A 22,839-nucleotide genomic window follows, 5' to 3' on the forward strand; every position below is an offset into this window, starting at 1 on the left:
GCCATTTTCTACTATTTTGAAAAACATTTTAAAATAGTTCAACTAGCCGATCTACATCTACACGTAGTGAGCTTGTAGATTCGCTATTTGAACTATTTTAAAACGTTATTTTTTTTAATATAAAAAAATAACAAATTAGTTCAGGGATAAGGGGTGGCAAGATATACCCCATAGTGAGGGGGAAAGGGGACCAGTTTCGAATTGCAGCTGTCCGTATTACTGCTGCTAGTATTAACTTAGCCCTAGAACGGCTCTTGTTGTTACATACAGTATGTACAGTATTTCACATAGGCCTACAGAGCCATAGAACACACAGGTTAATTTCAGTTCGGGTTCCACATGGGCGGCCTAAATGTGATGAATGCTCCGTTTGTACTCACCCATTAAATTATTCCAAAGACGTGGTGTGAAAAATGGTCCTCTAGTTTTATATCCATGTGAAAGTTCTGGCACAAAACGCGTATTTAGTGAATTATCTTCACTTTTTCAAGAGATGCACACGGACATCTATCTCTCCGGGCGAGGGGGACCGGAAAAATCGATGAACTGATTTGACAAATACGTCATGTTTACAAATACGTCCCCTCGCCCGGAAAGAAAGATGTCCGTGTGCATCTCTTGAAAAAGTGGAGATAATTCAAAATTTACGAAGTATAATTAAATGATCACAGGCATTCTAGGTCTAGTATTAACTATACTGTTATTACTGCTTGTTTATAATTACAATATTATTACTGCTGCTAGTATTAACTACTGCTTGTTTATAACAAGTTACAATATTATTACTGCTGCTAGTATTAACTACTGCTTGTTTATAACAAGTTACAATATTATTACTGCTGCTAGTATTAACTACTGCTTGTTTATAACAAGTTACAATAGTATTATTGCTGCTAGTATTAACTACTGCTTGTTTATAACAGGTTACAATATTATTACTGCTGCTAGTATTAACTACTGCTTGTTTAGGATCATTTATAACTAACAAGCAGATATGAGAGAAATACTCGTCGTGTTGTTCCATGTTAAAAGATGAGTCAATAATATAAAAGATAAATGTAGTAAAACAAGGTGAATCAGTTCATCTTACCTGCTGTGTTTCAGGGTTGAGCTGCTTAACGACCACACTGTTTTCAAACCGTTTACTATTGGTATTATTATTATTATTCTGGGTGCCTGCCATGCAATGGCAGAAACACAGGTTGAAATCCGCAACACATACTTAACTAGAAACAAAATTTCAAGAAATTTTACTGGGTGCCTGAAGCTCGCCAAGACTGTGCAGCATTTGAGCCACGGACCACCATTTGATGACATTTAGCCTCTCAGAAGGGTCCATATGGTTACATGTGAGCCAGGTCTCCCCATTGACTTTCAATTTATTTATTGCGCATTACGTTGCCACCAACATTCTAATGCTAACATGCTAACATGCTAATGCTAACATGCTAATGCTATCATGCTAACATGCTAATGCTAACATGCTAATGCTAACATGCTAATGCTAACATGCTAATGCTAACATGCTAATGCTAACATGCTAATGCTATCATGCTAACATGCTAATGCTAACATGCTAATGCTAACATGATATCATGCTAACGCTAACATGCTAATGCTATCATGCTAACATGCTAATGTTAACATGCTAATGCTAACATGCATGCTAATGCTATCATGCTAACATGCTAATGCTATCATGCTAACATGCTAATGCTAACATGCTAATGCTACCATGCTAACATGCTAATGCTAACATGCTAACATGCTAATGCTAACATGATATCATGCTAACGCTAACATGCTAATGCTATCATGCTAACATGCTAATGCTAACATGCTAATGATATCATGCTAACATGCTAATGCTAACATGCTAATGCTAGCATGCTAACATGCTAATGCTAACATGCTAACATGCTAACATGCTAATGCTAACATGTTAACATGCTAACATGCTAATGCTAATATGCTAACATGCTAATGCTAAGATGTCTGAGCTGTAAGGGTCCATTTGGTTTCGTTCAGGGGGGCGGCCCGGTTCCGGCGAGCCGCCTTGCTTCTGAAACGGTCGAGAAATGACAGAGTTACGTGTTTCCCCGATTTTCTCCATTGACTTTCAATGTGTGTGTGTGCGTGCACATGTGTGCATGTGCGTGCATGTGCGTTCGTGTGTGCGCGTGTTTGAGAGGTGGTCAACTTGACCTTGAATCATTAACAAAGTATCAATTTCACCTGGGCTAGGGCTAGTCTATGCGAATGCAAACACTATTGAAAGTTAAAACCACACTGACTCAGTGAGAGAACGTATGTCCGAACAAATTGCTCTATCGCAAAAAGTAAACGTCAAATGCGATTTTTGTTTTCGCCGTGAGTGACCCGAGACATTGAGGTACGCCGTGTGCGATCGTGGTGTTGGTACGATAAAGAACGTGGTTATGAGAGCGAGTTAAGAAATTCTGTTTGTGATGAAAAAATTGCTGACTCATTCATACATTTAATATGGAGTTGTATGACACATTATGATGGTACACCTGTCGCTTTCAGGGCTGTAGTTCACGTTCCGTATGAATCTGGGCAGTGGTTGTGACATTGGGTGAAAGAGGACGAGTGTGGCTACAAAATTACCGAAACCCATGCGTGTAAAGTTAATATTTTGGCCGTGATGACGATTTGTTCGGAGAATTTCGCTACAGTCTTCACAATGTCTTGTCCCTCTGACCCGCTCTCTCTCTGGCCGTGCGACACTCTAAATCGAGATTTTTGCTCAGACCACACACACTTTGAACTGCGGTAGCGGGCAAACCGTGCAACGTATTAGAATTCCGTCTGAACCACAACAAAGTCGATGGCCTCGTGTGCTGTTTGAGGTTTAAATCGTGTTTCTACGTAACATTATGCCAGAGCAATGTGTCGTTTTCTGTTTTTACCCGCGTTTCCCCATTGACTTTGCATGGGGCATTTTTCGCGTCGTTTATTGCGAATTACGTCGGCACGGTAACCCGAAACGGAAAGAAAAGCACAAGCACACCATTCCCGGCCGAGCCGCACGTTTCGATGTATATATTGTGGGGCTTTGGTAAACCGTGCGGCCGGCCGTAGACGTCAAAGTTTCGCGTCTTGATTATTTATGCGATTAAGTATTGGTTGCGGATTTCAACCTGTGTTTCTGCCATTGCATGGCAGGCACCCAGAATAATCGTAATAATCAAGACACGAAACTTTGACGTCTATGGCCGGCCGCACGGTTTACCAAAGCCCCACAATATATACATCGAAACGTGCGGCTCGGCCGGGAATGGTGTGCTTGTGCTTTTCTTTCCGTTTCGGGTTACCGTGCCGACGTAATTCGCAATAAACGACGCGAAAAATGCCCCATGCAAAGTCAATGGGGAGACGCGGGTAAAAACAGAAAACGACACGTTACTTTGGAGCCACATTGCTCTGGCATACTGTTACGTAGAAACACGATTTAAACCTCAAACAGCACACGAGGCCATCGACTTTGTCGTGGTTCAGACGGAATTCGAATGCGTTGCATGGTTTGCCCGCTACCGCAGTTCAAAGTGTGTGTGGTCTGAGCAAAAATCTCGACTCTCAGTGTCGCACGGCCAGAGAGAGAGCGGGTCAGAGGGAGAAGCCAATGTGAAAACTGTAGCGAAATTCTCCGAACAAATCGTCCTCACGGCCAAAATATTAACTTTACACGCATGGGTTTCGGTAATTTTGTAGCCACACTCGTCCTCTTTCACCCAATGTCACAACCACAGCCCAGATTCATACGGTACGTGAACTACAGCCCTGAAAGCGACAGGTGTACCATCATAATGTGTCATACAACTCCATGTTAAATGCATGAATGAGTCAGCAATTTTTTCATCACAAACACAATTTCTTAACTCGCTCTCATAACCACGTTTTTTATCGTACCAATACCACGATCGCACACGGCGTACCTCAATGTCTCGGGTCACTCACGGCGAAAACAAAAATCGCATTTGACGTTTACTTTTTGCGATAGAGCAATTTGTTCGGACATACGTTCTCTCACTGAATCAGTGTGGTTTTAACTTTCAATAGTGTTTGCATTTGCATAGACTAGCCCTAGCCCAGGTGAAATTGATACTTTGTTAATGATTCAAGGTCAAGTTGACCACCTCTCAAACACGCGCACACACGAACGCACATGCACGCACATGCACACATGTGCACGCACACACACACATTGAAAGTCAATGGAGAAAATCGGGGAAACACGTAACTCTGTCATTTCTCGACCGTTTCAGACGCGGGGTGGCTCGCCAGAACCGGGTTGCCCCCCTGAGCGCACACACACACGCACACGCACGCGCACGCACACACACAAACCCTGTCTTCCTATTGGCTGGCCTTTACACAGCTCCAACTATTGCTTACAACATGCTACAGCCTCAAATTTTGGTACATGGACATAGACCATCAAGAGGAACAAGCTGTAATGGCTTAATTGCTTAAGCTCCGCCCCTCTGTATTCCTATTGGCTGGCCTTTACACAGCTATAACTTTTGTTTGCAACATGCTACAGTCTTGAAACTTGCTCCATGCACTTAGACCAAGTTGACCACCACTCGCACACACACACATTGAAAGTCAATGGAGAAAATCGGGGAAACACGTAACTGTCATTTCTCGACCGTTTCAGAAGCAGGGCGGCTCGCCGGAACCGGGCCGCCCCCCTGAACGAAACCAAATGGACCCTTACAGCTCAGACATCTTAGCATTAGCATGTTAGCATGATATCATTAGCATGTTAGCATTAGCATGTTAGCATGTTAGCATTAGCATGTTAGCATGATAGCATTAGCTTGTTAGCATGATAGCATTAGCATGTTAGCATTAGCATGTTAGCATGATAGCATTAGCATGTTAGCGTTAGCATGATATCATGTTAGCATTAGCATGTTAGCATGTTAGCATTAGCATGTTAGCATGATAGCATTAGCATGATAGCATTAGCATGTTAGCGTTAGCATGATATCATGTTAGCATTAGCATGTTAGCATGTTAGCATTAGCATGTTAGCATGATATCATTAGCATGTTAGCATTAGCATGTTAGCATGATAGCATTAGCATGTTAACATTAGCATGTTAGCATGATAGCATTAGCATGTTAGCGTTAGCATGATATCATGTTAGCATTATCATGTTAGCATGTTAGCATTAGCATGTTAGCATGATAGCATTAGCATGTTAGCATTAGCATGTTAGCATGTTAGCATTAGCATGTTAGCATGATAGCATTAGCATGATAGCATTAGCATGTTAGCATTAGCATGTTAGCATGTTAGCATTAGAATGTTGGTGGCAACGTAATGCGCAATAAATAAATTGAAAGTCAATGGGGAGACCTGGCTCACATGTAACCATATGGACCCTTCTGAGAGGCTAAATGTCATCAAATGGTGGTCCGTGGCTCAAATGCTGCACAGTCTTGGCGAGCTTCAGGCACCCAGTAAAATTTCTTGAAATTTTGTTTCTAGTTATTAAAGTGTTTTCTAACGACACTGCTAACAGGCTAACAGATGTGAACGCACATAGGCCTACTGTGCAATGGCTGTGCGCATGCGCACTAGTCCTGCTGCAGAGCCATATAAAGTGAGACAGAGTTACGACAACTCTGTTGACGTCACGGGGCTTCAGTGCAATGGCGGCTCTTGTACATAGACTTCTATTGAAAAGGGACATCCGGGAGTTTACGGAATGCATTGGAGTCTGTGGGGTCGCGCGAGACCATGAACCACGTGACCAGGCTGTTTTCTGCTCCCTCAATGTCGTAACTCTCTCTGTGGCTCTGCCCTGCTGGAGCCTGGAGCGTGCACGGTGCACGTACCATAAACAGTCACTAGGGGGAGCCATGGTACAGTGTAACACCGTGGGGAGCAGCTATGGAACAGCTACGTATAGAGCTGATTACTCTCCCATAGAGATCTATTAAAATAATATTTGAATAGATCTCTATGGGAGATAAATATTATTTATATCAATTATTCTAAGCCTAGAATCAATCCATCAGGATCCTGGTGAGTCATGACCATAACACCTCTGATTCTGAGAAAACAAACAAACAAACAAGAAGATTGCATATTTAATTATATGATTTACTACATTTAATAAATGCTCTTTGTTTAGCGTCTTTCATTTTAATTTATTCACATAATCAGAGGTGTTATGGTCATGATTCACCAGGATCCTGGAAGGCTTGATTCTAGGCTTAAAATAATTGATATAAATATTTGAATGCATTTAAATATAGGCCTACATATTTTTTAAATAAATGTATAAAAAATGTTGGAAAAACATGGTTGAGTCGCATGGAGGGTGTATGTTGTAAGACGATCCCAGGTTTACAACACTGATGATGTGTCCAAGTTCATGCATCAGTAATGTTTAATTAACTGTATCTGCTGCTGCTTTGTGTATCCTGACTCAGACTGTATGCCAACTGCAACATGGAGAGACGTCAAGGTGTCTGATTTCAATACACATCATGTACCATAGTCTATGGCGCCATAGACTTACTTTACAGAGACACATACATACATCTGCATAGACCTACTTTATTCTATTTGATCAAAAATTGCCCAAATGTACTCTTGAATAAATATACTGATTGATTCACGGTCTAATAATAATATTATTTAGATTTATGAATTGATTTACTAAACAGTGTAATAAAGTTACAGTACTGCTTTGCCCGTTAGAGTAAGCATGTTTATTTATTTTGTACATTTCAACAAGGAAGGCAGTGTGCTTTACACACACAACATTAAGAGCAATGTAAAGGGTGATGCATTCACAATAAAAGGACATTTGAATACAATCAAAACTATTGGTTTAGAATAGAAAAATAAGAATAAAATAAAAAGCAAACTGAATACAGACCCACAAACCTCAGTAAAAAGCAGCAGTAAACAGAAACGTCTTGGGCTTTGACTTCAAACAAAGTGTTAGATGTGACAGGAGTTGGGTTAGGTAGAGGTTCAGCCAGACTGTTTTACTGTTTTATTCAACATTGTTTTACTTACTTTATTTTTTAATTGAAGACATTTTTCACTTACATTGTTAACAATACATTTTCAAAACTTCCAACTTATTTCATCTAGGGATGGACAATATTTTATCAAATCGGTATGGGTCGATGTTGTGCTTAAAATGCAATATTGGTATTAGCCGATATTTTAAAATAAAAAATACTACATCGAAGCCGTTTATATTCGGACATGGGCTAACATTTCAATAACTGTGAATCTGAAGTATTTGGAATAAAATGCACTGTTTTCCAAAATGTCAGTTTGTCACTTCAATCTTCACATTAAATAGATCCCGTGATCTTTTGTGGCCAGATGTAATTTCCTGCGGTCTAGTAGGACTATAGAAAACAATAATTAAGAAATCGCTGTACAATTTGGTAAAACAAATACATTCACCAACTTGTTCGAATGCCCCCGCCCCCTGCCAAAAAAACGCTAAAAGTGTTAAAATGAAAGAAAGCAGCAAATGAAAAAATATATAACACTCATCTTTTACTTTCTCTAATAACCTAAACATGAACCTTAGTTGAAAAACCAAAGTTGTCCTTTAGGGTTTAACATGAGGAGAAAAACAAAAGATCAGGAGAATGGAGGCCTCTATTGACAGGATTGATTGAATAGTTTATTAGACATGAATGTAAAACAGCATCAGAGTTCAGTCAAACACTGATTCCATCATACTTCAAATTCCATGCTCAGCCAATCAAATCATCACAAATGTCATTCCGGCCAATCACTTTAAGTGTCTTCACTTTTCTGCCCTCACAATTTTACCCTCAATATGTACATCAGCCAATCAAATCATCGCTATGGGATGATGATCAGCTAGCGCCCCTCAACAATAATCATCAAAAACAACAAGAACAAAATATATATCATTACAGGAAATAATAAAACACTAAATGTACAGAGTGGTAGAAAGTTAGGAGGGGGCGTGGTCACCTGTTTAAAGGAGAAGTGTTCATTTCCTCTCCACTGGGCCTGCTGAAAGGTGGACTTTCAGGCCTGTTTTAAAATATGTAAGTGATCTGCATTTTTTGAGGGAAGGGGTCAGGGCATTCTATGTCTGGGTGGCCGTGCTGTAGAAGGATAATTTACCCATATTTGTTTTGAAATATAGGAGCAGCATAATAATCCATAATATTGTCCTTGTCTATCGACCTCCCTACGAACATACAGCTGTTTAATTTGATCCTCCCAGTGAGCTAATTTTTCATTCATTCAAGTTTTGATTATTCTCAAAATTACACTGAGTAATCAAAACTAATTTTCAGTGTCGTCGAGTAATACAATATCATATAGAAAAAACATCACAATACATCAGAAGATCAGGAAAAGAAAAACAAAAGATATACATTACATAGGTTTACAAATAAAAAGCTAAGACAAATTTCAAAACGATCTAAAAACAGTTACATATTGTGGGGATCTGTATGCTCACCAAGGTTTTAAAACGACTTAAGGGTACCAATGTGGTCAGTTTCAATGTAATTTGCAGGTCATTCAATGCATTAGGGCCACAGAAGCCAAAAGCAAGTTCAGAGCTAACTTTTGGTACCTTGAATTTGGGGAAACTACTTGACCGGGTGCGGGTGTACTTCAGAAAAGATGAGATGTATTTACGACAATCTCCAAGCATGGCTTTATATACAAGAACAGGTGCCAATGCAGTTTCCGTCTCTCTGTCAGGGAGGACCATCCAACCTTGTTATATAAGATACTGTTGCGGACTTAAGATGTGGTGGATTGGAGGCGAGTGAATGATGCCACAACAAGGTTTCCCGGATGGATTTACAGATGTTTACTTTAGTTCAGCATAGGAATTGACAGACAGAACTTGGCACGAATAATGTCGGGTAGGTAACTCACACTGTGCATATAGTCTTTCAATCGCTTTGTATGGTGTCGGTCCGTAGTTCTCAGGCAGGGACGGAGGAGGACTCACTCAGACGTCTTTACACATTGAAAACCGGAACATAACACACTAAACTGGCGGGCTGAACAGAACATACCCAGAACCCCCTGAGGCTGACACCCAATCAGAACACATAGGCTGAATAACTACACACACGATAGGCTGTGGACAATACACTGTAGTAGCAGGGCATAGGTTGCAAATGTTCCCACATTACACCACCCCCCCTCTAGACTGCTGAGTCCCTTCAGCATCTTCAGGTCTACCAGCACAAATCAATAACACTATGCAAAAAATATAACACATATTGCATACTTGCTAAACTCTTTTGAAAACCTGTTCAGTTGCTTCAAAGGCAATTGCTTAATTCAACTCAAAATGTCCATGACACAGTAGTTAGCTCAAATGAATGTCCCAGTTCAATCTGAGTCCTCCCGGTAGCGGGCAGGTCTTTTTACCAGCCTACCTCTTTTGGTTATCTGAGCAGGCACGGTAGTCTCTTTGTCTGACTCAGAGCTCGAGTCAGCGGCGGATCCAGGCGGGGACGAGTCGCTGGCGGGTGCTGGCTGGGTCGGTTCACTGGTGGCTGCAGGCTGGGTTGAGTCGCTGGTGGTCGCAGGCTGGGTGGAGTCGCTGGTGGCCGCAGGCTGGGTTGAGTCGCTGGTTAATGACGACTTGGTCTTGCCTCTCCGACGCCGCCGACGTGCAGCCTGTCTGGTGTGACTCCTTACTGTAGGGTTGGCAGGATCGGTGTCTTCATTGGAAGGGACTTTCAGATGAGGAAGGTCAAGGGGGAACCGTCTCCTCCCAGGAGAGCCGTTGCAGGCAGGCAGCGCAGAAGGATCATCCTCTGCATCCTCTTCTTCATTAGGTTGCAAGAGTGAGTGTCTGAGTCTCTTCATCCACACAGGTATGTTGTCAGCGGAACAGGGGAGTAGCCGGTCATGGTGAAGGACCTTACTTGTCTTTTGTTCTCGGACTTGATAGAGAACTGGGCCGAGGCACTTGGTGATGAGACAGGGACCCTTCCAAGGAGCTTTAAGTTTTGGACTCTGGCCCTTTTTCTTTGTGGTGTCCCGGACATAGACCAGGTCTCCGACTTTGTAGGTTCTCCCTTTTGCACGCAAGTCATATGTTTTCTTCTGTCTCATTTGCGCTGTTCGTAGGTGCTTTCTTGCCAGCTCGTGTGTCGCTCTTAACTGTTCTTCAAGGTCCTCCACAAACTCGGCTGGAGGCTTCCTGGTGACATTAACATTGGTCACAGTGAGTGAGACTTCATGTGGTTGATGAACCTCCCGCCCCAGCATCATGCGGTTTGGTGTGAAACCAGTGCAGGCATGTGGAGAACTCCTATATGCAGCTGAGAGGAGAGGCAGGTATTCATCCCAATTCTTTTGGTTCTCATCAACGTAGCACCTGACCATTTGCAGGAGGGTTCTGTTGAACCTTTCCACTTGCCCATTAGAAGATGGGTGGTAGGGCGTGGTCCGGGTCTTCGCGACTTGGAACAGACGGCAGACGTCTGCGAACAGCTCACTCTCAAAGTTCCTGCCCTGATCTGTGTGAATCTCAAGAGGGGCCCCGAATCTGGAGATGAACTCATAGACAAGCTTCTTGGCTGTGACTTCTGCTGTTTGCTCTGGGATGGGATAGGCCTCCACCCAGCGGGTGTACTGGTCAATGATGACCAGAATGTACTTGTTACCCGCACTTGAGAGTGGGAAGGGGCCAGCTACATCCAGATGCAGTCGATCCATGGGCGCACCGGCCTGATACATTTGGAGTGGAGCTCTTCCTGGTTTGCCCACTGACTTGCAGGCTTGGCACTTTTGACATGTTTTAACGAACAGCTGGATGTCTCCACTCATTCCATTCCAGGAGAAGTGTTGCTGTGCCCGGTGAAGTGTTTTTCCTTCTCCCAGGTGGCCTGACTGAGGTGGGCAGTGGCATGACTCCATGACTTGTCTTTTGAGGGACTGGGGAACAAGTAGACGGATCGTGGGGGCCGTGCCAACTCCACCTTCCCATCGATAGTAAAGGACTCCCTGATGACACTCTATCTGCGGCCAGCACAGCCAATACTTTCTGACAGGTGGGCTCTCCAGTGCGACATGATCTCGTGTTGGTAACACACCTTCATCCATCCACTGGTGCAACTTGGATAGGTAGGGGTCTTCCCTCTGCTTATCTTCCAGCTCTTTTTCACTGCACTGCGACAGCCAGTTGACTTCAGGCCTAGGTGCTGGTTCTCCTTCTTCATCACAAGGTGAGTCTGAGCTGGAACATGCACCCAGCTGGGTGCTTTCGCTCACTACTGTCCGTCTGATGGCTAGTGGCACCACGTCATCCACGTCCTCTTCAAACCGTGACCATTGCTGGTGCACTCTCTGACAGTATGAGCATCCTCCGCAGGGTAATGAGGCCAGATCCTTGCCTGCCTGGTAGCAGTCACATACAGTTCTTCCAGCCATCTTGCAAGTTGCCCTTCAGGATTTTTGAATCGGAACAGCCAGGTCAGGCTATTGTGGTCTGTGCGGAGGGTGACGCTTCGACCCAGAAGATAGTGTCTGAATTGCCTTGTGAACTTCACCACAGCAAGGAGTTCTCTCCTGGTGACACAGTATCGCTGCTGTGTACTCTGCAGGTGTGAGCTACCGTAGGCTATAACCTTCTCTTCCTCCTCTTGAATTTGAGACAGCACAGCCCCTATGCAGACGTTAGAGGCATCAGTGTCTAAGATGAACTGGCCATTGGGGGTAGGATACGAGAGTATGGGTGCTGTGGTGAGCTTGATTTTGAGTGCTTGGAAGGCTTGTTGCTGGGGCTCACCCCACTGGAATTCTGCATCTTTCCGTAGGAGCTCATTCAAGGGACTGCAGATTTCTGAGAATGCTTTCACAAAACGGCGATAATAGTTACAGAGTCCTAGGAACGATTGGAGATCTTGCAGGTTTGTGGGGGGGGTCCAGTCTTGGACATCTCTGATGAGTTTCGGGTTTGGCTTGATGCCTTGTCCACTGACCACATAGCCGAGGAACAGGACCTCTTCTTTCAGTAGGTGGCACTTGGTTGGTTTGAGCTTTAGTCCAGACTGTTCCATGCGCTGGAAGACTGTCGCCAGGTTGCTCAGGCTGTCATCGACCCCCTTTCCCAGGATTATCACGTCATCCAAATATATCAGCAGACTCTGCCACTGTAGACCTCTGAGTACGACCTCCATGGCCCTCTGGAATGTGCTTGGCGCATTACATAGGCCAAAGGGCATCCTGGTGTACTCGTACAGCCCGTACTTGGTGATGAATGCTGTCTTGCATCGGTCTTGCTCGTGGACTTCAATCTGCCAATACCCGCTTTGGAGATCAAGCGTTGAGAAGGTAGTAGTGCCACCAAGGGTGTCAAGGCACTCCTCAATCTTGGGTAGCGGGTAGGCATCCTTCAGGGTCAGCTCATTAAGCTTCCTGTAGTCAATACACCATCTAACTCCACCGTCCTTCTTTCGGACGAGTACAACAGGAGATGCCCACTCGGAAGTTGAAGGGGTGATGACCCCGGACTTCAGCATTGCCTTGAGGTGTTCCTCTTCTTCCCCTTGAAATCCAAGTGGTGTGCGACGTGGTGGTTGTCTAACCGCATGTCTTCCCCCTGTGTCTATTCGGTGTTGGACTGTGCCAAACCGGCCCAGGTCCCCATCACTGGCTGCAAAGATGGACTGGTACGTCAGAAGGAGATGGAGGAATCTCTCTTGTTGGTCTTCACTTAGACCTTCACTTGCAGATGTGAACAGTTCTCGCAGGTGAGTGGGCAAGTCTAGTGCATTTACTTGCTTCAGTCTTCGTATTTGTTGCATAGAAAGCTCAGCTGCTGACGTTGATTGCTCAGCGGAGGTGTCCGGTTGCTCCTCCATGGTTTCTATGAGAATCCCCAGACAGGTGCCGACCGGTAGGCTGGTACTGGAGAGAGACAGGTTGCAGATTCGGATGGGCACGGTCTTGTCCATACCCACAATGACACTGCCTGAGGATACGCCGTCTGCAAGGCCAGCCGGCTCCAGCACTGCTGTTAGCCCTGGTTTAGGGTTCTCCACCATGCCCCATACGTCACACTCGCTCTGTGGTGGCAGGGTCGAAGGTTTCAATAGAAACACTCTGGAGACCGCATAGCTTCCCACCGACCTCCCAGCAATGTAGCTGGGCAGCGGTTCACCTTCAATGAACACCTTGCCTCCTCCTAGTATGGTTACATCGGCTGCCAACATGAAGTCAAATCCCATAAGAAGGGAATCGTGGATAGGTGCTACATATACATCCCAGTCTCGGCTCTTGCTGCCAACTGTGAGCGTCACATTATAGCCACTTGCAGTTCCCATTGTTTTTCCGGTTTCGGCATTCAGGAGGCAGGCTGTCTTATTATTCGACCGGTTCTCTAGCTGGAGCTGCTGGAACAACTCCTGGGACATGACGGTGGCTTCTGCCCCGGTGTCGACAACGCACTGAACAGGAAGGTGATTCACCTGAACAGGGACCATCAGGCTGGGACCGTCACTTTTAGCTCTGCCTATGTTAATGACTGGTGGCGGGGTAGTTTGGTCTTCTTCTTGAGACGGCATAACATGGCAGCTTGCATTGCTGGCCAGGCCCGGGCCATTGGACCTGACCAGTTCTAGTTTTCCGACCTCCTGGGGCTGGATGACCGTGAACACTCTCTCTTGAAATGTCCTACCTCCCCACAGTTATAGCAGGTAGAATTCTGACGACCAGATGGGCTTGGTGAACGGTACCGGCCCGGTGTACTTGGGAAGTTCGGCTGTCGGGTGGGGGACCTTCCACGTTCAACTTGTGAGGCACGACTTGAAGGGGCTACGTTGGCAGCAGGGTGCATTCCGCCCCTGGGTGTACTTGCGAGCAGCTGCCCCATTTGATCTCGGAGATGTTTGATTTCGTCTGCCATTTGTACTTCCTTATCCCTGAGTCGTTTAATTTCTTTAAGTACTTCCTCTTGCTGTGGTGTGGCTGCTGGTGGGGTTGTCATCACTTCAGGATTCTCGTCTGCCCAGGAAATGCGTCGGACCTTCCCTCTCCCTTCAGTATCCCGTCCCAGGGTCGCCCTGTAGTTATGTTCATGGGCTGCCACTAGCTTTTGAGCTTCGATGAGTGTGGGGGGATCATTGTTCATAACTTCGTAGGCAACACGCTGATTGTAGAGTCCCTTCAGGAATGCGTCAGCCGCCAGATGGTCCTGCATCTCTAGATCGACCCCAGGGTAGGCCAGAGTGACAAGTCGGCGGACCTCTTCTGCAAATTCAGCGGAGGACTCCTTCTGCTGACGGAGTTCGCTGAGGCGGCAGCGAACAGTGGAGGGCGGATCGGATCGACCATAGCGTTGCTTTAGTTGTTCAGTGAGGAGTATATAGTCTTCTCTCTGATATTCTGGTAGGGAACAGATGAAACGCATCGCAGATCCCCTCAGTCGTTCATGGAGCTTATCCAACCTCTCCATGGTGCTCCACCCTAGTCTCTGAGCCATTCTCTCAAATGGCATAAAGAATGAGCTCCAGTCATCAGTTCCATCAAAGGGGGCAAGGAGCTTTGAGTTGGAGCAGCATGACTGAGGTCTGGCATAGGGCTGGTTGCCACCGTGGCCACCTTGCTGTGGGCTGGGGTTTCCAGGAGTAATATCCACCCCTCTGTTGTTGACTTGACTGGTTTGTGGATTATTCCGACGGACAGGAGACGTGGCTGTGTTTGGCTGCGCAGCACCACCTCCTCTGGGTGTACGTCGGCGGGCACCTAGATCTAGGCCGGTGTACTCTGCATTCCACTGTCTATCAGGGGCTGAGCTACGTGAGCGTTGGCGGATGACCTCCAGTGCTGGAGCGAATTCTGGGTTATCTTCAGTTGTCAGGTTTGATGCCTCGTATCTATCTATGGTAAGGAAAGAACCACCAGAGCGTGGAGTAGAAGAATGAGAGGTAGTATGACCTGTTGCTCCGAGGTCTCCATGATTTATGTCAGCCTGGCCTGGGACCTGTAATTGAGGCCCTTGTTGGGGTTTGACTGCCCCTTCCAGCCTCTCTAGGACTCGCAAAAAGCGTTCGTCTTGCTGCTGCATCTGTTGCTGCATCTGTTGCTGCATCTGCTGCATTAAGATGCCCAACCAAGCTGGTGCCTGCTCCTGATCAGCACCTGCAGCACCTGCTTTCTCCTCACCTCTCTGCTGTTGTGACATGATCTCCTCTTTATTATTGTTTTTTCAACTTTTCCAACTTTTTTTTTTTTTTTTTTTTATTATTATTATTATTTTTTACCTGTCCAGGCGGAGATAGGCCTATAGCGGCGGCGGCGGCGATAATTTGTGAGCCTGTGCTGGTCTTCTCTGAGAAATATGATGCAGTGGCTTGCAGATCTGCTCCTTTTAATTATTCGTGACGTTATCCTAAGACCGGGCTGCGGTCACGTGACCCAGGCAGTTCCAGGAAGGGAACGTGTCTTTGTTATTGTTGTATACAGACGTCTTCTCAACTTCGCCACAGAACAATTCCAATTGCTAGCATACAGGCTAGTGATGCAGTTGTGTCCTTGTACAAAAATCCCACTTCTGACACCATTTGTTGCGGACTTAAGATGTGGTGGATTGGAGGCGAGTGAATGATGCCACAACAAGGTTTCCCGGATGGATTTACAGATGTTTACTTTAGTTCAGCATAGGAATTGACAGACAGAACTTGGCACGAATAATGTCGGGTAGGTAACTCACACTGTGCATATAGTCTTTCAATCGCTTTGTATGGTGTCGGTCCGTAGTTCTCAGGCAGGGACGGAGGAGGACTCACTCAGACGTCTTTACACATTGAAAACCGGAACATAACACACTAAACTGGCGGGCTGAACAGAACATACCCAGAACCCCCTGAGGCTGACACCCAATCAGAACACATAGGCTGAATAACTACACACACGATAGGCTGTGGACAATACACTGTAGTAGCAGGGCATAGGTTGCAAATGTTCCCACATTACAATACATTGGGTATCATAGCTATCACCCGTAATAAATCTAATCGATGAGTGATAAACAGAGTCTAGGGATTTAAGAGTGGATGCTGCTGCATGTCTATAGATGATGTCTCCATAATCCAAGACAGACAGGAACACATAGTGGGAATTTTATTTTTATTTACCCCATGGTGTGAATGCAATGGTGTCTTAGCAAGTGACCTGAGTTATTTAAACTGAGGTCACACCGTTTTGAGTGGACATATTTTTTATTGTCCTGTGAGAACTGTGGACACGAGGGTGGTTCTTCAGATCACTTGAATTAATTAAACTCTTGTCACAATGTTTACAGTGGAAAGGTTTTTCTCCAGTATTGACACGAAGGTGTTGCTTTAGGTTATGGACTGTCTGAAACTCTTGTCACAATGTTTACATTGCAAAGGTTTTTCTCCAGTGTGGACACGAAGGTGTCTCTTCAGAACACTTGAATTGTCGAAACGCTTGTCACAATGTTTCCATTGGAAAGGCTTTCTCCAGTGTGGACACGAAGGTGTTGCTTTAGGTTATCTGACTGACTGAAACTCTTGTCACAATGTTTACATTGGAAAGGTTTTTCTCCAGTGTGGACACGAAGGTGTGTATTCAGATGACTTGTCTGTTTGAAACTCTTGTCACAAAGTTTACATTGGAATGGTTTTTCTCCAGTGTGGACACGAAGGTGTTGCTTTAGATGACTTGAATATTTGAAAATATGGTCACAATGTTTACATTGGAAAGGTTTTTCTCCAGTATGGACACAAAGGTGTTGCTTTAGGTAACCTGACTTACTGAAACTCTTGTCACAATGTTCACAGTGGAAAGGTTTTTCTCCAGTATGGACACAAAGGTGTTGCTTTAGGTTACCTGACTTACTGAAACTCTTGTCACAATGTTCACAGTGGAAAGGTTTTTCTCCAGTATGGACATACTGGTGTCTGTTCAGGTCACCTGACAGGATGAAACTCTTGTCACAATGTTTACATTGGAAAGGTTTTTCTCCAGTGTGGACACGAAGGTGTCTCTTCAGATTACTTGAAATGTTGAAACTCTTGTCACAATGTTTACATTGGAAAGGTTTTTCTCCAGTATGGATACGCTGGTGTGACTTTAGATGACTTGAACATTTGAAACTCTTGTCACAATATTTACATTGGAAAGGTTTTTCTCCAGTATGTACATACTGGTGTCTGTTCAGGTCACCTGACAGAATGAAACTCTTGTCACAATGTTTACATTGGAAAGGTTTTTCTCCAGTGTGGACACGAAGGTGTCTCTTCAGATTACTTGAAATGTTGAAACTCTTGTCACAATGTTTACATTGGAAAGGTTTTTCTCCAGTATGGATACGCTGGTGTGACTTTAGATGACTTGAACATTTGAAACTCCTGTCACAATGTTTACATTGGAAAGGTTTTTCTCCAGTATGGATACGCTGGTGTGACTTTAGATGACTTGAACATTTGAAACTCTTGTCACAATGTTTACATTGGAAAGGTTTTTCTCCAGTATGGACATACTGGTGTCTGTTCAGGTCACCTGAATTGTTGAAACTCTTGTCACAATGTTTACATTGGAAAGGTTTTTCTCCAGTATGGACACGAAGGTGTCTCTTCAGAACAATTGAATTGTTGAAACTCTTGTCACAATGTTTACATTGGAAAGGCTTTTCTCCAGTGTGGACACGCTGGTGCTTCTTCAGGTAACCTGAAACACTGAAACTCTTGTCACGCCATTCGTCATCATCGTCTTCACTGGTCTCCTCCCAATCATCACTGTCTTCAGTGACTTCAGTGTCAGATTCAAGTTCAACTTCAATCTCAGAGCAGTGGGAAGATAATGTGTTCTTCTTCTTCATCATCATCATTTTCTTCTTCACCTTTCACTGCTAGTAAGGTCAACGTTGACCAAACAGGTTCCTCTGGTCTTTGAAGTAGCTCCTCCTGTTCCTCTTTAAGCTCCTCCTGTTCCTCTTTAAGCTCCTCCTGTTCCTCTTTAATGTGTGGAGGCTCTGGTTCCTCCTGGAGCAGACTGGAGCTCCCCTCCTGTTCAGGAGAAACCTCCTCTTTACACACAACCATGTGCAGGATGTCTAGGAGCAGAAACATAACATGATGGTCAACACTGGATTCCTAAAATCTAAATCCATTCTTCTTCCATCTTCCATGGACAAAATTACCTACTACCTACCAAGATAAGATTTTTTTAAATATTTTTTTTGATCCCACGATTTTGTAACGCATTTTTCACCCCTGTGTCAATCATCTAATGTGATCCTGGGCTCTACACACCCTCCGCCAACCTGGGGAGAGCAACGGACTTAACTCATGCTTCCTTCATGCTTGAGTGTCCAAGTTGCTCCTTTACACCTGACAGGGGGGAGTTTCCCTGGTTGGACGTAGCGTGTGGAAGGAACACGTTATTCCAACCAGTTCCTTTCCCCTCCATCAGGCGCCCCGGCTGGCCAGGGGGAGGCAGTTTAGAGACCAGGATTACGGCATGTTTTTGTGAGGGTACCTACCCTAGGGGACACGGGGAGAACATGCAAACTCCACACAGAAAGGCCCTTTCGCCAATCCCGCCTTCGGGTATGGGCACTGATGACGTGGAGGAGGAAACACGCCGCCAGCACCCACAGCGGGAATCGAACCCAGGACCTTCTAGCTGTGAGGCGACAGCACTACCAACTGTGCCACCGTGCCAAGATAAGATTGACTAAACCGTTACTAACTACAGGTTATTACTGTTCTGAAAGATTTTAGCAAAATACAAAAAAGTAATGTGAAGTTTTGTGTCCGGGTAGCTCAGTCGGCAGAGCTCTCGCCAACTCAGCGTATGAGTAGCACGGCTTGGTGCAGCAAGTCGTGCGGGAAGTACTGGGAGCTGATGGTAGGTGTGGCGCTCCACCTCAGAATCCATCTCCCAGGTGTCTAGTGCATTGTGACGGGGATAGCCTCCTGCGTGTTACCGGCTGATACTGACAATAAGCCACTCCCGACCTACTTCTAGTGTGAAGTAATATATTGTTACTTTAACACCAAATTTAATAAAGATAGAGCAAATATTTAATTTGAATCGTGAAATTCTGAAACAATTTTAAAAAACATGAGACTTCTCACCTGGGCTCTGATTTGGAAGTAAATTACTCATGCCACTCAGAGCATGACATTATGAAACAGAAGCACTTCTGACAATGAAAGCATGAAATGTAGACTGATGTTAGCTTAATGTTGTTAGATCTCATTCTGTATTTAAAAAATGATAATTATTTTATCCATTCTGAACAATACATGTAACAGGGTGTCTGCACTGCAGGCTTAGGCAAGTCAGTTTTAACTTCAACACTGTTATATTCAATATTGTGAGCTTGTAGATCTGATCAAGCTGTTACTTTGGGCTTGTTTATTTGTAAAGACAGACCAATTAATCGAACCGATTAAATCATCGGTCTGATTGATTAATCTAACTGATGCCGATTAATCTAAAAACAATTAAAATCGGCCGATACCGATGTGTTTGCCGTTAATCTCCCATCACTAATTTATACTACTATGTCATGGTTTGCAGCCAGCCCACATTGTTTCTTCAGGAACTTGCCATTGTTATTGTACAGTGAAAATAAGACATTGTGGCAGCCCCACAGAACAGAACATATTAAAGAAACGAAACTTACTGAAGTGTGGCTGGTCTTCAGCTTCCTGTTTAATAGAAACGTCTTCAGCTTCCTGTTTAATAGAAACGTCTTCAGCTTCCTGTTTAATAGAAACGTCTTCAGCTTCCTGTTTAATACAAACGTCTTCAGCTTCCTGTTTAATATAAACATCTTCAGCTTCCTGTTTAATAGAAACGTCTTCAGCTTCCTGTTTAATAGAAACGTCTTCAGCTTCCTGTTTAATAGAAACGTCTTCAGCTTCCTGTTTAATGGAAACGTCCCTGGCTGAGTCTGGACAGTTCATCTTCACCTGGGAGTGATGCATCATGGGTATTGTAGTTCTTATGAGTCTGGGGAGTTTGTCTTCACCTGCAGTCTGGACTCCGGTCTGAAATCAAGTGAATAAGGAAGGACTTTAATAACTGGAGACCTATAGTCCGGCAGCCAGGGGTGTGGAGTGGGAAATGTGTTTTTATTGGCCTAAAATATTGCCTATATAACTTAGAAAATACTTAATTTAATGAGTCCACTTGCTGACCGGCTGTCAGTATTGATCAATGTATTTGATAAGGTCTTATATGTGACCATAACATTACCTATATACGGCAAGATGTCAAAATTTAATTATGCTGTGACGCTTAGGCGGCCAGCATTTGATAACTTGTGATATAATTCACACCAGCATTTTTCCCTGTTTAACTTATCTTGAAGAGCAAAAAACCCAGACCGGAAGTTATGATCTTATGTTAGGGTGTGTGACGATGCATCATTGCGAACGCAGTGAGCCACTTACTATGACAGCAAGGGCTGAATGTCTGTGTGTGTGTGTGTGTGTGTGAGTGTGTGTGTGTGTGTGTGTGTCACGCTGTTACACCACCCGCCCGCCACCAGAGGGCGCAGCTGTAGCACACACACACACACACACACACACACACACACACACAGGGCGCAACTGTAGCACACACACACACACACACACACACACACACACACACACACACACACACACACACACACAACCACACACACATGAGCTGCGTTCGCTTCCCGCGTTTGCGCGTCTTACTTGTCATTCCATGTTTACCGCGGGTGCTGCTAAAACATAATGGAGGCGCATCACAGCGCCGGCTCTGGGCCGTGGAATAAACCTTGTTTGGACCAAAATGCCATCTGGGACAAGGAATAGGAGATACAGGCAATTGAAAGAAACAGATAGAATGGATGTTTATGGGCACGACGATCAAGATGGCGCGATTCAGTGTTATTGAAAACACCAACTAGCAACCCGATGCTAACATGAGTAGCATTATGACTTGATCAATCACAAGCACTATAAAAGACCAATTGCCGTTGATCTACGGCAATGACGGACTAAGAGCCGAAAAAAGGTCGGTTCGGCTCTGTAGAGCCTACAATGTGACATCATTTGAGGATCGGGGGGAGGGTACCGTCCTAAAGTCGGCTCTTTGGTGCTACTGAAAACTTCTGACGAGCCGAAATCATTTCGGCACTACAGCGCCGAAACAGCAGTAAAGTATGAATCGGCCCTAAGTGTTTTAAGTAGCATGTGATGTGTCAAACTAGGGGGTTGTCATGATTCTGAATCCATTCCAAGCATTAGTTTTGCACAAAAAACACTTATTGGGCTAAAAACGGCCATAGCCGTCATCACAAATGAGATGCTCTTTCACTCATCAGATGAGTGAAAGAGCGCCACCCTTTGGTCATCAAGAAAAGTACAACCAATAAATCTATTTGGAAAGACTTTGGTTTCAAGGAGTGTGGTGACGAACAACAAACCAATACCGTGTTAAGATGTGTTACAATGGTGTGTGTTAGGGTTACATTTAAATGGTGTGTGTTAGGGTTACATTTCAATGGTGTGTGCACCACAACACAATAGGGCAGTAACCAAAGTCGACTTCTCAACAAGTCAACTTCATTGTCACAAGTCAACTCGCACCAGGAGAAGTCGAACAAATAATTCAACTAGAAAAAGTGGCCCTCGGGGCACAGGTCTCCACCAAGCCAGGTCAGGTTGTGGCCTCCTGGTGGCGCTATAAGGGCCGATTCATACTCCTATCTTAGAGGCGAATAAAAGTTGGTTCGGCGCTGTAGAGCCTACAATGTGACGTCATTTGAGGTTCGGGGGGGCGGGTACCGTCCTAAAGTCGGCTCTTCGGTGCTACTGAAAAGTTCTGACGAACCGAAATCATTTCGGCACTACAGTGCCAAAACAGCGGTAAAATAGGAGTATGAATCGGCCCTAACAGGCCAATGTGAAAAGGGTGGGATATAATCCTCAGCCTAGCAAGAAAGTGTGTGAAAGGTTTCACATAAATTGCACGCTGCGTTCATGATTTGATGCTTTTTGTTCAAAACGGGCCAATCTTGAAAACTAATTATAGCCAATTAGGATGGAATATAAAATATCGGACAGATCTGTCTTGAACACATGACTATAGAGAAACTGTGTAACGATTCGCGAGACTTTTGGACAGAATGAGGAGTAATATTAAAAAAAAATGTTTTACAAAAGTCGGCCTCCTGGTGGCGCTATAAAAGGCAGATGTGAAAAATGTAGATCAAAGGTTTGTTCTTGGCCTCTAGGGAGTGTGCAATGTACATACAACGTTTCACGCAGATCGGTGCAGTTATAGGTAAAGAATGTGAAAAGCTGCCTCATAGTGGCGCTATTATAGGCAGTTCTGGAAAATGTGGGGCAGAGGTTCATCGTTGGCATCCAGGGAGTGTGCATGCAAAGTTTGTCATCCACCGGGTTAACGGTGTCAGAGATTAGCTGGTAACGGACAGATGGACACACACACACACACACACACACACACACACACACACACACACACACACACACACACACACACACACACACACACACACACACACACACACACACACACACACACACACACACACACACACGTATGGAGTGCAAAACATACTCTCTCCCCATGCCTTTGGCCTGGTGGAGACAAAAATCTGATTGACTAAGATGTACGTGTACATTACAGTGGACAGAGTACAAATCCTGCTCATTTACAAACTACGTTTGCACCTTTGACAAACTGCAGCTTGAAAAGGCCTTCAGCTCATCTCTGAACTCGGTAGAATCTGCACCTGGCTCGTGGTAACTATCATTACACCTGGGAAAAAC

The sequence above is a fragment of the Protomyctophum parallelum genome, assembly GCF_964188405.1.
Source record: "Protomyctophum parallelum genome assembly, chromosome: 1".
Classification (NCBI taxonomy): domain Eukaryota; kingdom Metazoa; phylum Chordata; class Actinopteri; order Myctophiformes; family Myctophidae; genus Protomyctophum; species Protomyctophum parallelum.